The 14225-nt window shown below is 44.1% G+C and overlaps 1 protein-coding gene across 9 annotated transcripts in view; it reads right to left on the reverse strand.

Moving 5' to 3' along the window:
• The window catches only part of mef2cb (myocyte enhancer factor 2cb), a 59814-nt gene that overhangs the window by 38464 nt on the left and 7125 nt on the right, over positions 1 to 14225 (reverse strand). The window lies entirely within an intron of this gene.

Genomic DNA, 14225 nt, shown 5'->3' on the forward strand with positions numbered 1-14225 from the left:
TCATTTTTGGACATTTGATTAAAAAAAATCGATTTCTTTTTTTTTTTTTACTACAAATATTCCATTGGGGTGGGGGAATGCAATCAATTCTACCTCTATCCATTATGCTGGCGAAACTGTATATATATAAAATAAAAGTTTTGTGAGGTAGCATTCAAACTAAATTCCAGCATGAATTTTCAATCTGTGTATACTGCGCATGCACTTATTCTTGGTCCAAAGCTGCCGAGCTGGACTTTGTGTCATGCGCGCCCTAAAAAGTTTCCGTGAGTGTGCATGTGCGCGTTTTTTATTTATTTATTTGAGCTTGGCTAAGCCCGAGCTTCGGCGCATCTCTCTGGAGGTGCCTAAGTAGGCCAACCCAATCTATCTAAGGGAGGAGCACAAGAACTGTTGTTGTGTTTTCTTTTGACAGTAGAGGTGATAACGTCCCTCGTTATGCAAATGAGCATCCCATTATTTAAACTCAGTGCAATGCAGGGAAGCTGTCAGTGCCATCACATAAAAATAAAAAAATAAAAATCCTCCATCTACCCGGCCTTTTTTCTCCATCTTCTCTTTCTTCTCTCCTTTCTGAACCAGATTTCCGGCACCTGGCAGCACGAGCATCAGACATTGATGTGGAAGACGACACCGCTTCACCAAAAGACATGACAGTCTCTCTCTCGATCACTCTTTCTCTCTTCTCTCATGCACTCTTGCTCTCTTCATCGCTCTTCTCACATTTTCTCCTTTGCGCGCGCGCACACACACACACACACACACACACACACACACACACACACACACACACACTGTACAGCACTTCCCTTACCCCCCTCGCCTCTTTTCTCCTCATCTCCCCCCTAACCCGAATCCATGTATTTATTGAGTAACATGTATGAGAAAGCAGAAGAATGCTTTAAACCCCTGAGGTGAACACAGCACACAGCTATACGCACTTGACCTCTTTTTTTCCACGAGTAGGACATTGATAATGAAAGTATGCAATAGGGACACCCACCACGGCCTGCGCATGCACGAGCAATACGGCTTTACACGCAACGTAAAACACGGCGCTTTGGTGTGTTGCAGAACTGTGTGCTATCTTACTGAGGGTTGTTTATGATCAACGGGTCACCAAAAACGTTCAAGTGCAAAGCACAAGTGCAAGAATATATAGCGGTGCACAACTTACACCTATCAGACACTAAAAAAAAAAATTAATTAATAATTAAAATATTTTCTTTTTTTTCATTGGTTCCAATATTCTTTTTTTTTTTTTTTTTTTTGCCCCATACTCTTAGAAAGTGAAACCCTTAGTTTAACATGTAATAATATGTTTCCACACTGCTTCACGCCAAACCAAAGTTTGCATCCCTGGTTTGGGAATACCTGCAGTAAAACATTAAAGTGTACCTAATGAATTGGAGAGCTCACTGTGATGCCTGCACCGTGCTCACGCTTAAATTAAATACATTGATTTCAGGAGTAATTATTATAATAGGAAGGAGCAAAGAATGTGGGGAAAATATAAAAATAAACAACATGAAAAAAACTTGATAGTTTTGTCAATTATCCGATAGTCCGGAGAAATGGGATGTAGATGCAAAGCATGCTTGGCAGTTGGGGAAATAATAAGATCTAAAATAACTCTGTCAGTTCTGAGGAGGCGAGCCAGAACATTTTTTTTTTGTGCAAACACGCCCATCCTTAAAGACAGAAAAAAAAAACACAAAGCGATGCCCTCTGGAAGGAAACAAAGAGGGATGTTGTCAGACAAACTGGGATTACAAGCCAACGGAAGCGCTTGGCACAAGAAAGCCAGACAAGCGTATCAATCAAGCCAGCAGCGTACCTCAATCACAGGCTGACAGCATCATCCCCTCCCAGCCTTTGTAGTTCAACACTCGCCAGCTCGGGCAGGGCTCCAAAAAGCCAGGGGTTACTTCAATGATCCCTGCCTCCTGGCCTCTACCACCTCCTCCTCAATTCTCCCAAAGCACTCGTGAGCAGAGCTGAACCTCTCAATGTCAACACCCTCTGGGGCAACACCTTGGGCCTTATGTAACATGAAGACAAAGCCCGTGTCCTGAACATGTAATCCCTGCTTTTGGCTCCCAGTGCTAGCCATGCGGCACTCCCTGAAGAGAAGCCGTGTAAGCGCTCCCCTTAAATCCTGCACCACCACCACCTCCCTCTCATCCCTTTGCACTTTCACCACCTTTACCTCCTCCTACACATCACCGCCAGCTCCCCTATGCCCCTTTTTCTTCCTCACACCTGCCCCCATCCCATATGCATGCCAGGCCGCTCCTGGATATGCGAACGTTGCCCACCCGTGGCATCTCCAATTCTGCCTCCCTATGTGCTGATAGGTTAACAGATTACCAAGTGAATGACTCGATCCAATTTGGCTTGGTGAAGCCACGGTAGCGATACGGAGGGGAAATGCCGGGGAAACAAGCACCGCTTAGTGAGCGAGGGTCACGTGGCACATGGCAGTAAATCCTCTGGAGGAATTTTTCACAAGGGTCCTCTGATTTCGGGAGGGCAGGTGAGGTGAGCATAGAGCGCAAAAAACAAAAATAAAATAGACCTTAAGGCAGTTGACTTAACATTAAGCTCGGCACTGAACTTTTCTAATCTGGCAAGTAATTGAGCACTTGTTAGAAGACGGCCTTGGTGGGCGCCTGTTAATGTCGAAGTAGGCAGAGGCACCATGAAGACAGACAGACAACAGTTGCTCCTCTGCTTGTTCAATATCAGGGCTCCGTGGGCTTGGACGTGGACAGGTGATGACGAGAGGGGTGGCGGAAAGGGAGAGGAACACACAGATACATGTAGACGAGAAGGATATAGACTGAGGCAAAAAGAGGGATCTTTTGAACAGGCACCAGGCCTCTCCAGGGGGAGGGGAAGTGCTGTAGCCATGACCCTCCCATCTGTTCAGCAGACGGACAGAGAGAACGAACCAGAGACAGATATGAAGGTTGGGGGAGGATGGGAGAATTGGAGAGGGAGATTCAGCACACAGATCTAATGAGCGCGCTTTCTCTCCTCGTCTCCAAAGTGGGAGCTGAGAGGACGATGAGAACATGAACACTCTCGTGTGCACCACAAGGCTCGATTCTAGGTCACTTCTCTCCCAAGCGTTTAGTCGCTAAAAACTAATACGCAGCACTCAGTGCTTTTTCACATTCTAATTGACGGTCTGTTAATACGGCCCGATCTGGGCTTGGGCACTTTGTTGAAGAGATCATGACAAACAGCACTGTGGTACACCAATGTTGGTTTTGAAGTTGTGTTAAAGGGCGGGTTTGAGTTAGAAAAATAATACAATCAAATAAATCACTTTTCATCATTCATGAAAGGCAACATTGTTAAAAAGGGAGTTGACAATTTCAAAATTGTTCATTATAATATGTTAAGAGTGGGATATTTACTGAAGTATCAAACTTTTTAAATTCAAGAATGTTCAAAATTCACTCAAACATTTTCATTTGAAATCTTACTCAACACAAGCAAGAACAAGCTCCATGAACACAAGTTCCAGTAAGACACACTGCACAGAATCATCCACAGATTTATTTCTGCATTCAGAGAAATGTGCCGGGGTAATAATGTTGAAAGTGAAAGTGACGCTTCTGTATCGTGCCAACATGTCCAGAAATCTGCTGGCCGGAGGGGGGGGGGGGGGGGGGGGTGTAATTCTTGGATTCTAATTTTCTACATATTAAAGTGTATAGCAATTTGGGAAAGGGGATTTCTCCTGACAGGATTGGTTCTGTTTTTCTAAGAAACCCCACCTCAGCAGGATGGTCTCAGTCTCGCCATACCGTACATCTGCAACACATTTGGTAAAAGTATGTGTCCTGAAATACGTATATGTCTGTATAAATATATATAGTCATATTGGTACATGTATATATTGCCAGTATCCCCTTATTCTCTGAGGAAATGTGGTTATAAGGATTTGAAATAACATATTACACTACAGTAAGTAAACCCGTTAGAAGGTGTACGGTACATTAAATAAACGTGCTCTCCTCTTAAATAAACTCTCATTTCCTTGAAGAGGAGGGCAAAGAAAAAAATACGTTTATATCATTTTCCAAATGCAATCGGAATGTTGTGTTCTCGCCAGAGCTTTCCTGCTAAAATTTCTCATTTTTATTTTATGGATTTCCTCATTGTGCGTCTGTTGTATGTCTTGTCTGTCAGTTTAAATGTGGATTTAGTTGTAGCGCACGTGCGTACGTTTTGCAGTAGGAATAAGCGGTGCACTTGGCACACGTGTTGCCTCCAAGGATTGATGGAGACGTACCAGCGGGAATGAGAGAATCCGGCGAGTCAATGGCCACGCAGCATGGGAGAGAGGAGAAAATAACATGTACCGGGTCTCATTGTGCCTCTAATGTCATTAGCGGCGGTGACTCGTCTATGTGGGACGTAAGCGTTTGCAGTCTGTCACAGCGAGATAGGTAGGGTGACGAATGGCTAGCGCTACCTCTTCTACCTCTTCCATTTTCCCTAACGTCTATATCTTCTCCGAGTGACCTGAAGCTGGGTGGTAGCCCACGTGTAGGTGGGCCTCTGTGGCTTTGAATTGCTGCAGATATTAGGGCTAATTTAGCATGTTAGCGGCTAAAGAGATTAGCAACATGTACACCCGGGGATTAGCGTGATAGCGGCGGATCATCTTATAATGTGTTCATTCTCCTCAGTGAAGGTTTGAGCTAAACCTGAATTTGAATGTTTGTGTGTGCGCACGTGCGTCTGTGTGTTCCTATATGTGTGTTGGGAAATACTGGAATATATTCTCGCTTGTCTCTTTCTATTAGCTCATGATCTATTCTCATCATTAGCAAGACAGCGACGGTTTCATGAGTATCCTATTGTCAATCTCCATGTGCCCTAGAAGTGAGACATCTCTCTATTGAAAATTATTTTTATTTACACAATGCTATACGCTTAACTGGGACTGACACCATGGGGAAAAAATAAAGAGGACCATCCGAAGTATCTGCTCAAGCGCTGAACTCTCCTCGACACCTCAAACAATTCTTCAACTTGGGCATGAAATATAATAGATGTTCATCCTAATGAGACTCTTCCAGCAATGTTTCCCTCCTTGTGCCTCTCTCTGTCAAGACCAAGAGAGTCTTGGAGGCCAAAAAGACAGGAAAGATCACGGAAGGATGTGACATCACCAAAGACAATCAAAGTTGCTTCCTTTCCTAAATATATTCAAACCAAAACTTAAAGACATGTACGCTTCCCTATATGAGTTACGGAACCAGTAAAGCTTTGTGAATGCGGATTATTACCAGAGCTCATGTTGACTTCCCCCATACACTTTATTTTAAGACATTTTGCTAAAAATATTTCCATGAGGCAACTGCGTGCTATTGTGAAAACACTAACATGGAATCTCGATGCAAATGCTCAGCGATTCTGTTTCTTTTTCCGGCTGGCCATAAATAGTACCTTTACAAGGAAGTATGATATCAAAAAGATCGCGGCAGACATAGTTGGAGTCGCCCGTATGAAGAGCGTGACACAAGATGAGATCAGAGCAAGTGAGCTAACAATTAGTTAGAATCATGATTTCGAAAAATGAGTATTCTAACATCAGGGTGGGGAAGTGACAGTTGGTGCGTCATGGGTGGCCGGAAAGAGCATTTGATCTGGCCGACTACATTAATCTTAAACCCAAATTAAAACCTCAGAGGACCCGTTATGAAAAGCTCCAACACATTTAACCCACAAATGCTTATTATCCAAACATATGATACGAAACGTTTGTTTGCCGCATCGTATCTTTTCAACACCATGCCAAATGTACTGTGCTGTATATCGCAAACCCAGTTATCTCGCAAACTCAAACTGAGCACGAAACACAATCTCGTCCTTATTTTAAGCAATTGAAATTGCTACACCTCCCGGCCTTGTGACATTCTTGACTTGCTTGCCCTTATAAGTGAATTAATTTTTGGTTGCTTGGATATTTAGGAGCCGTGTGTAGACATGGGGAATTTGGAACTGGGAGCTTTCATGTGGGCAGCTGTTCATCTCACTCAGCAGCAACAAACAGTAGGCGACCAGAGCCACCATGTCGACAGGTAGTCATCCGTCAGAGGCAACGCCGAGACAGGTGAGAGCCATCTTTCCATATAGCCTTGTGCTGACTTCCCCAAGGACGCGGTGACTCGACACAATGCGTCAGCCCCCTCTCTGAAAGCAGGCCAAGGGCTGTAAAAGCCACAGCTGCGAGCCCGAAGGTAAAGGAGCCAGAGGACACACACGTGGAAGTGAGAGGGGGTGGGGGGGAGACTTGGATTAAAATGTAAAATACTCAATATAATGTGCCTCTTTTAATGAGAGTAGGAGAAAAATATATATATTGAGGGGGTTTGTTGCAATAGCTTTGTTTTCCTCATTGGAAAGCAGGGAAGCTAGTAAAAAAGCTCAGAAAAATGAGTAAAAAATAAAATAGAAATAACATATTTGTAGAACTTTGAAAAGTGGAACAGGCTAAATCATGAAAGAGAAGAAGATCCTACAACATCCAAGATAAAGAACGCTAGATTAAAAAGACAATATTGGCAGGCCCTACTGAAGGTAGGGATTTATTGCTGGTTGAGTCGCGCACACCAAACCGGCTAATATGCGGCTGGCAAATGAGGCGATGGAGCCATCAAAACTGCTTCGGCAGAAGGAGCGCAATCACCGGGCATTAAAAGACAAGCACTTGGAGCTAAAATTAACCCAGGACGGTCCCGAAGCATTGATAAGAAACAAGTGCGGGGCTCCCACTCATACAGCAGCTACATTCGGTGTGATGGTGAGATATATTTAATCATTTGTTTTTCCATGCTGGTCCGTCAAAATCAGTTTTTAGGTGAAACTGGTCAATGGCGCGAAAAAGGTTGGGGACCGACATAAGAAAATGTATTCGCCAAAACAATCAGTAAATAATAAGGTTAGTTCAAGCTTTGCAGGGTGTTGAAACTTTGATCAGATAAGTGGATAATCAGTCATGCAACGCTCATGTACCTTTTTACTTTCTCATTGGACGGAGAGAAAAAAAAATAGTTTTGGGAACTATGTTGCAATTTGTGTCCCGTGTCACTTGTTGGCAACGTCTTTCTAATGTATGGAAACAGCATGCACACCAAAATGCACACCTTGTCCAAAAATGTTACTGAAAACTTTTCAAACGTGTTTTCAGGCTTCAAAACGCTGTTGTCATGTAAACAAAATGCTTTCTTTTCTTTTTTTATCTGTAACTCAGTGTCACAAGTGTTACAGATGGTCTAAGTTGAACTCCAGCAGTATGACCACGGTTTCTTTACCTCTTCCTCTCTTTCTTTCACTCCCCCCTTCCTGTCATTGTTGAGTCATTTACTCATGTTCTAAGTCACCTCCTCAAATCAGGAGTCGACTGCTCCCAAAAGCTCAGTTTGAAGAGATGGGCTCGGACACACACACACACACACACACACACACGAACACTTACAGTATGCTGGCATTAACTCCCCACTTGTCTATTGTGTTTCAAAAAATAAAATAAATGAAAAAAAAACACAATACAATGGACTACAAACTAATGCGCTTCGGTGAGACAAGCCAACACTCCCCGCCCCCACAAGAACAGCCACGAGTCATGTCACTTACGCCATAAAGCACTGACATATTCACCCAATTACTTTCTCTGCCGACTAAGACAATGTCTTTGTCGTCTTCAGTGAGGGGAAGTGCGTTCAGGGTGAGCATTGCACAGGCAACTTATGAAGACCTGAGCCCGTGACCCCCTCTTGTAACATCCCACCTCTTCAACCGAGCACCGTATCAACACCAGCCGTGACGGCGAGGGTGATGATTTTATCACACCCCCAGCCCCGACTCCTCCCGGCTGCCACAGTCTTCTAATCACCCTAATTAAAAGCTTTGTTCATTTAGAAATCTCTGACGACAATTTGTTTCACTCCCCCCTACAGCAGTGGTAGCTGTGAAGAGAGGAGAATTAAATTTGATCTTCTGACAGCAATTATTAAATGCTCCCTCCTGGCCTCAATTATTGCCCGCAGGCTAATGCTAACACGGCTAACCCTCATGCAGCCACGAGGTGCACTTCCCTTTTTTTTTTTTCCCCATCGGCGACTTCATTTCGTCACCTTTTTCCGCGGCAGGGCATGAGCGCTGCCTCCAAGGAAAGGCGCGTTGCTTTCAGGCTGTGGTCTACTTTGCATCGTGGCTAATGGGAAGGGTTATATGGACAAGGATTTCCCTTTTCGGGTATTTCTGGTAACTAAGTCAGTAAGTTGGCTATGGCAGGTCTACTGGGAAGTTTTCCTCCATACTTAATCAGCAAGTTCGGCCTTTACGATGACAATGAATTCGAATTGTTCAAATACGATCCCAAGATGGGCCAATCGCGCAATTTTCAGCTGATGGGAATCAGATATTTGTATTTATTGAATTTTTAAAGGTCATGAATAGGTATAATGATCCTGTGGTACAAAGACATTGTGAAATTAAATAGTGATAGCTTTGTTTCACGTTACACAATGGAACATTGCAGGTCTGCGTGGTTGTGTAAAAATAAGACGAGCGGCAGAAAAGCGTGTCTGCACCAATGTTGGGTTTTCACAAAAATGCTTGTTATTTTTTTCAAGCTGCGACTTTTTAAGACCAGCTGTATGGTGCCTATTTGTTGATACAGCGAAAGGTGATCAGATATTACTTAGCATTGTGCGGTGAGTTGATTGATAAAAGTAAAGAATTGCTAGATACAGCACATATTATGTTCAACAAACTGTACCCTTTATAACAAAGATGATCTCCGATAACAAGAGAACGACTGTACTTTTTTTTTTTTTTACTTCTTACTTGTCAAGGTTTTGGATCAGGACTCGGTATCAGAATCAAGTGACTCGGCCTCAGCTGCGAAAAAATGTGATCAGGACATCGCGACAAAGAAACAGACGGTGGTCATGGCTACAGCAAAACACAGATGGACGTTTGCCATCTTTGTATAAGATTGGATATTTGAAATGTTAAATGTCTTTTGAATGACATTGGTCGAAAGAAACTTTTTTTGTGGCACAATTGAACGTTTTAAGAGCCACATGCCCATGTTATATGGCGGGGCTTAAACAACAATAATGAACGATCGGATGGTGATAAATTTTCACATTCTCACTTTTTTTTTTTGGGAGGAGGGGGGTTGCATTTATTAATTTGTTTTATTACTGCTAAGCTGTCACCTAGCATGGTGTGACAAGTGGCAGTCACGGGGCGGGTGTGATATACGAAGAAGTAGATAGATGGTTGAACACTTCAACAAGGATGTCCTTCATACTGTAGATACGACCTTCTGGGGGTTTTTTTTCCTTCCTCAAGTCCCTTTGCTCTACACAGAAACCGAGTAACCTAGATTGTAACGTATCAAGAGGGGAATGATGAGCTAGAACGAAAAAGAGTACAAGACATTGAGCACAGATACAGTTTGGCATTCAAATAAAAAAAAAACAGCAGGAAAGAAAAGGGTTGCTTTGACTTTTTTTTTTCCATTTACTGGTTGGTAATTGTGAGCATTGTGCACATCATTAAATGCAGATTGTGGCACTGCCAGTGTTTATTCAAGCAAGGCTGGTGTTATGTTTCCAGGCGTTGTCTCTTCACCACACACACACACACACACACACACACACACACACACACACACACACACACACACACACACACACACACACACACTCACACACACGCACAAGCACACGCAGACAAACACAGTGTAAACTTGATACGCAGGCAGCAAACTCTGAATTCATAATTAATGCCACTCATATTCTTTTGTTTCAATCAAAAATTGATAATTTCAGACACCAACACACCACATTTTGAAGTTTTGCTGGACACGACTTGCGTTCTCCAGTTGGAACTGTGCTTTATAGTTCCCAGGGGGGAGCTGGCGCTGGGTGTGTTTGTGTGTGAGAAGAAAGGTTGTCTGGTGTGTGGCGGGCGTGTGGTGGCATGACGGCACCTACAGATGAGCCTCTGTTTAGGGGAGTGGCCCCCACCGAGGCCAAGGCCGGGCCAGGCCCAGCTCGAGCCTCTCATTAGTCGCTTCTTTTTGGAGTGGTTAAGGGGGAGGGGGGGGGGTCAGGGAGGGGGGTTACTGGCGAGGGACTGGCAGCACCAGCGTCCTCAGCTCCCTGCGCCATCACAAGGCGACCTCATCAAAGCGAGCGCTCGTAATTTGTCACAGAAAGCAGCCAATTAACATATGTTAAGGAGGAGGGAGGATGAGGAGATGGGAGGAGGGGATGGTGGGTTTAAAAAAAAAAAAAAGATAGCTTATGATTAGAGAGTCTGCACAGCTGCATGGAATCAAGATGGCAAAGGGAAGGTTTGAAAGAGACCTCAGAGCTAGTAATCTGATAAAGCTTACTGTTACTTCAGCCCCAAAAGCAGAAGGAGGTTGGAGGGTGGTGGTGGTGGAGGGGCTGGGGATGCGGGGGAGGGGGGTGGGGGGGCAGGAGAATGAACTAATGCAGACAAACAAATATCAAATTACCGCCACAAGGCTACGAGCTTTGGCTGAGTGCCTCCGGCTCACTATGTAGCGAGAGTGCAGGCCACTGTATCACATGGACCCTCGCCCACCCGCCCCACGCCCTGCTGTTTGACCACGCTCTATTTTTAGCTCCACTCACACCATTGTGTCTGACCGTTATTGCTAAAACTGCCAGGAATGCACAGCGTATGCTCATTTGATCATTTTCGCAACTCGATTGGAAGGGCAGGTGCACGGTGAAATCTTCTTTTCGCGTTTTGACTCACCAAGACAAGTTACATTCTAACTTGTTTGTGTGAAAATTTCCATTCCACCCATGTTTGTTTTTGTTGTTTACTATACGAGCTGATGCTCTTTATGCATGTGTGCGTCTGAGTGTTATTGTGGATGTTGTCAGAATATTTTATATGATAGTTTGCCTTGTTGTTGGAGCGCGGTGGCAGGTTGAATGCATTAGCAGCGCACGCCGATGCTATTCTGTTATCTGCCGTCTCGCCGCCACGCCTGCGCCTTGTCTCCTTGGCGTCGAGTGATCACACGAGGCTGACAAGCCAGTTTGGGTTGCAGACCGCAGCCACATTCTTCGCTACATGGGACCTGACTCGTTCACAAAGTGAAACAATAAAAAAGGTGCGGGCAGGAAGCGTTGAACACTTTTGAGTGATTTAGGGAATTGTATGGCAAGTTAGAGGGGAAATCTCAAACAAAAAAAAATCTGTTTCTGCTTTTGCTCTACACCTAATAAGCGTCTGACTTCTAGTCGACACATGCACAATTTCATATCAAACTAAGTAAGCTAACCAACATTGAGGTGTGCTTTATTGGACAAGAATGGTTACTTGTCCAATAAAGCTTGGTGAAAAGTTGAATATCACGTTTGCATGCCTCACAATGAGGAAGGTTTTATAATAATAAAAAAATAAATAAAAATAAAACCACACACTCATTATTGATTTTTTTTTCCCAGTACATAGTCTTTGAAATGCAGTTAATTAAATTAAGTGCAATACAAAATTTGCGTCATTGTCAAAATCAGGACTTGAATGTCAGTAAGTATCAATGAAAATAAAGCAGCACTTGTCAAATGGCGGCCCACGGGGAGTATGCGGCCTGTATACATATATATCCCAATCCAACAACCATTCGTGCTCAGTTGTTGGATTGGGATATTGGATCTCTTTTTCAAAGTGCATGCACTGAAAAATATATCATCAAAATGTTTTCTCTTAAGAGGACGTATTGTGCATTTAATTTGTTCATGTTTAAAATAGCTTTTTAATCATACATCTGGTAAGTGCGTGGTCTCATGTGGCCCCCAAGTAACAATGATGAAATATTGTGGCCCCCTCCAACATTGAAGCTGCCCATACCTGAAATAAAGCAGCATAAGTAAGACAAAGCTCTTGTGAAGAAGATCCTGAACTGCGCAGGGGTACCTAATGTTGTGGCCAATGCATTCCATAACAAGCAACAGAGAAATCCACAAATGGGAGTATGTACATAAGTGCCCCCCCTCACCCCAACCCTATATGTATAAATCATGACAGCTTTCTTTTTCCTCCTCCTCATTTCGCTGCCACTCCTATCTTTGCCATCAGGCATCCATCCATCGTTACTTATTTATTTTTCCTATTTGGGAAATAAAGAGCGAGAGTGGTGGGGCGAGAAGGGTTGTTTGGTTCACAAGGTTTCATCTTCTGCTTCTGCTTCTGCTTCTGGTTCAGCGAAGGACCTGGCTGCCTGGACTTCCCCTAACGCCACGACCATCGTCTTCATCATCAACATCGGGAGCACTCAAATCCCTGCGCTACGAAGACAGCTGCATCGTTCACATAACCTCGCTTGCCCCCTCCCAGTGCTCCACCACCGCCGCCCCTTGCTAATGATAGCAGAGCATGTCCCCTTTCGCAAGCTTTTTCCACACAAACTCACAACAAGAAACGAGTGGGCACAACACCCCTCCTCCCTCGTTCTCCTCCCCTTCATTTATTTTTCTCATATCACTCAATTCCTTCCCCCAAAAATCCCCTTGCCTTCTGACCCAAAGAAGGCCTGAGAATGCTAGACAACCCCACCACCCCACCCTCCGCCAACACACACACACACACACACAGAGTAACATGACGCACACTTGAGCGCCCCTCTGATTCCATAGTGTTTTCTCTCACTGTGTTCACCCCTCACTTCAAGTGACCTGCATCGCAGCTGTGTGTGGGAACTTGTGCGGCGGAGTGTGTGAACGCGTGTGTTTGCACATACCTGCGCACGGTCACAATGTATGTGTGATTACTGCTGTTGGTATGGCTGTAGTTGTTCCCATTTTTCTGTCGGCCCACCCCCGGCTGCTCTACCCCTCTGTTCCATACCATGCTGGCTCTACATCACAAGCCCAACCAGCCAAGGAAGATGGCCGCCCCGTAGAGCCTGGGTTCCCATTTCTTAGAGGGAGTTTTTCCTTGCCTGCATCAACAAAGTGCTTGCTTATGTGGGGTTCTATTGTTTATTTTATTTTATTTTACATGCATACAGTGGAACGTTTTGTGATTAGTCCGTTCCAGAAAATCGGACGGAAAACGAATTGTACGAAAACCAAAGCAACATGTCCCACAGAAATTAGTGTAACTCCATATAATCTGTTCCCGACACCTCAAAATATTTATATAAAATGCATTTTATAGAGTATAAATTGGGTGAAATAAATCAAAATTACTATTGAAGTGGATCATTGAACATTTACAATCACGTTCACTTTCACTGAAGACTTTTGATGGCGTATACAGCAAGAGTGGAAAAGAGTGGTTCTTTTTTAAGTATTGAATAAAAAGGGTTCACCAAAATTAAGGAAAGTTTCGATTCACAACTCAAGGTAATAACAAGCCTCCCCGTGGCTCCCTGGTGGCTTGATTCGACAGTCGCACTCAAGCTGTTGTGTGCTTGTTTATTGAGTGTGATTGCTGAATAAATCACAATGTGAAACTGTTACAGTAGTGTTTTTCTTGTGAAGGGCTAACTTTTGACAGTTTGCGTTACACCAACGCCGCCTGAGTGTTGCGGATTGCCTTGAGTTGTGAACAAAAGCTTGTATTGTCGACAGATGAACCCTTTTCGTGCAACTTATGAAACATTTTGGATGAAAGATTCCAAGGAATGACTGGCCGAGTCATGTGTTGTTTTGGAGTGGATGTCTAAAAACGGGGATGAAATTTAGATGAATAAACTCGTTAAAAAACAAAATGAAACATATCGTGTAGGAGGAGCTTGGTTCGTGATCTGCGCAATGCGTGAAGGGTTTTTTAAACTTCTGTTGTGAATTGGGGCTATATGAAATGACTTGATCCTGAGAATACTGTACAGTTAGATTGTGTGTGTGTGTGTGTGTGTGTGTGTGTGTGTGTGTGTGTGTGTGTGTGTGTGGCGGCGGCAGCGGGCGGCGGCAGCGGGCGGCGCAGCGGCGGCTTCTGTGGCTCCTACTGTGCATTATATCAAATAAACAACGTATTACATGTGTACTTAACCAAGGGGAGCTGCTGAGCGCTGCGAGCTAATCCCTGTTATCGTTCCAAGCATTTCTCCCTTGATTAGGGAAGAGGAGCCGAAGATGGTTGAGGAAGGCGAGTGAGGAGGCGGCCGAGAGAGAGAGAGAGAGAGAGAGAGAGAGAAG

This window comes from Hippocampus guttulatus, chromosome 5, assembly GCF_054856545.1.
Source record: "Hippocampus guttulatus isolate MCC_2025c chromosome 5, RoL_Hgut_1.0, whole genome shotgun sequence".
Classification (NCBI taxonomy): Eukaryota; Metazoa; Chordata; class Actinopteri; order Syngnathiformes; family Syngnathidae; genus Hippocampus; species Hippocampus guttulatus.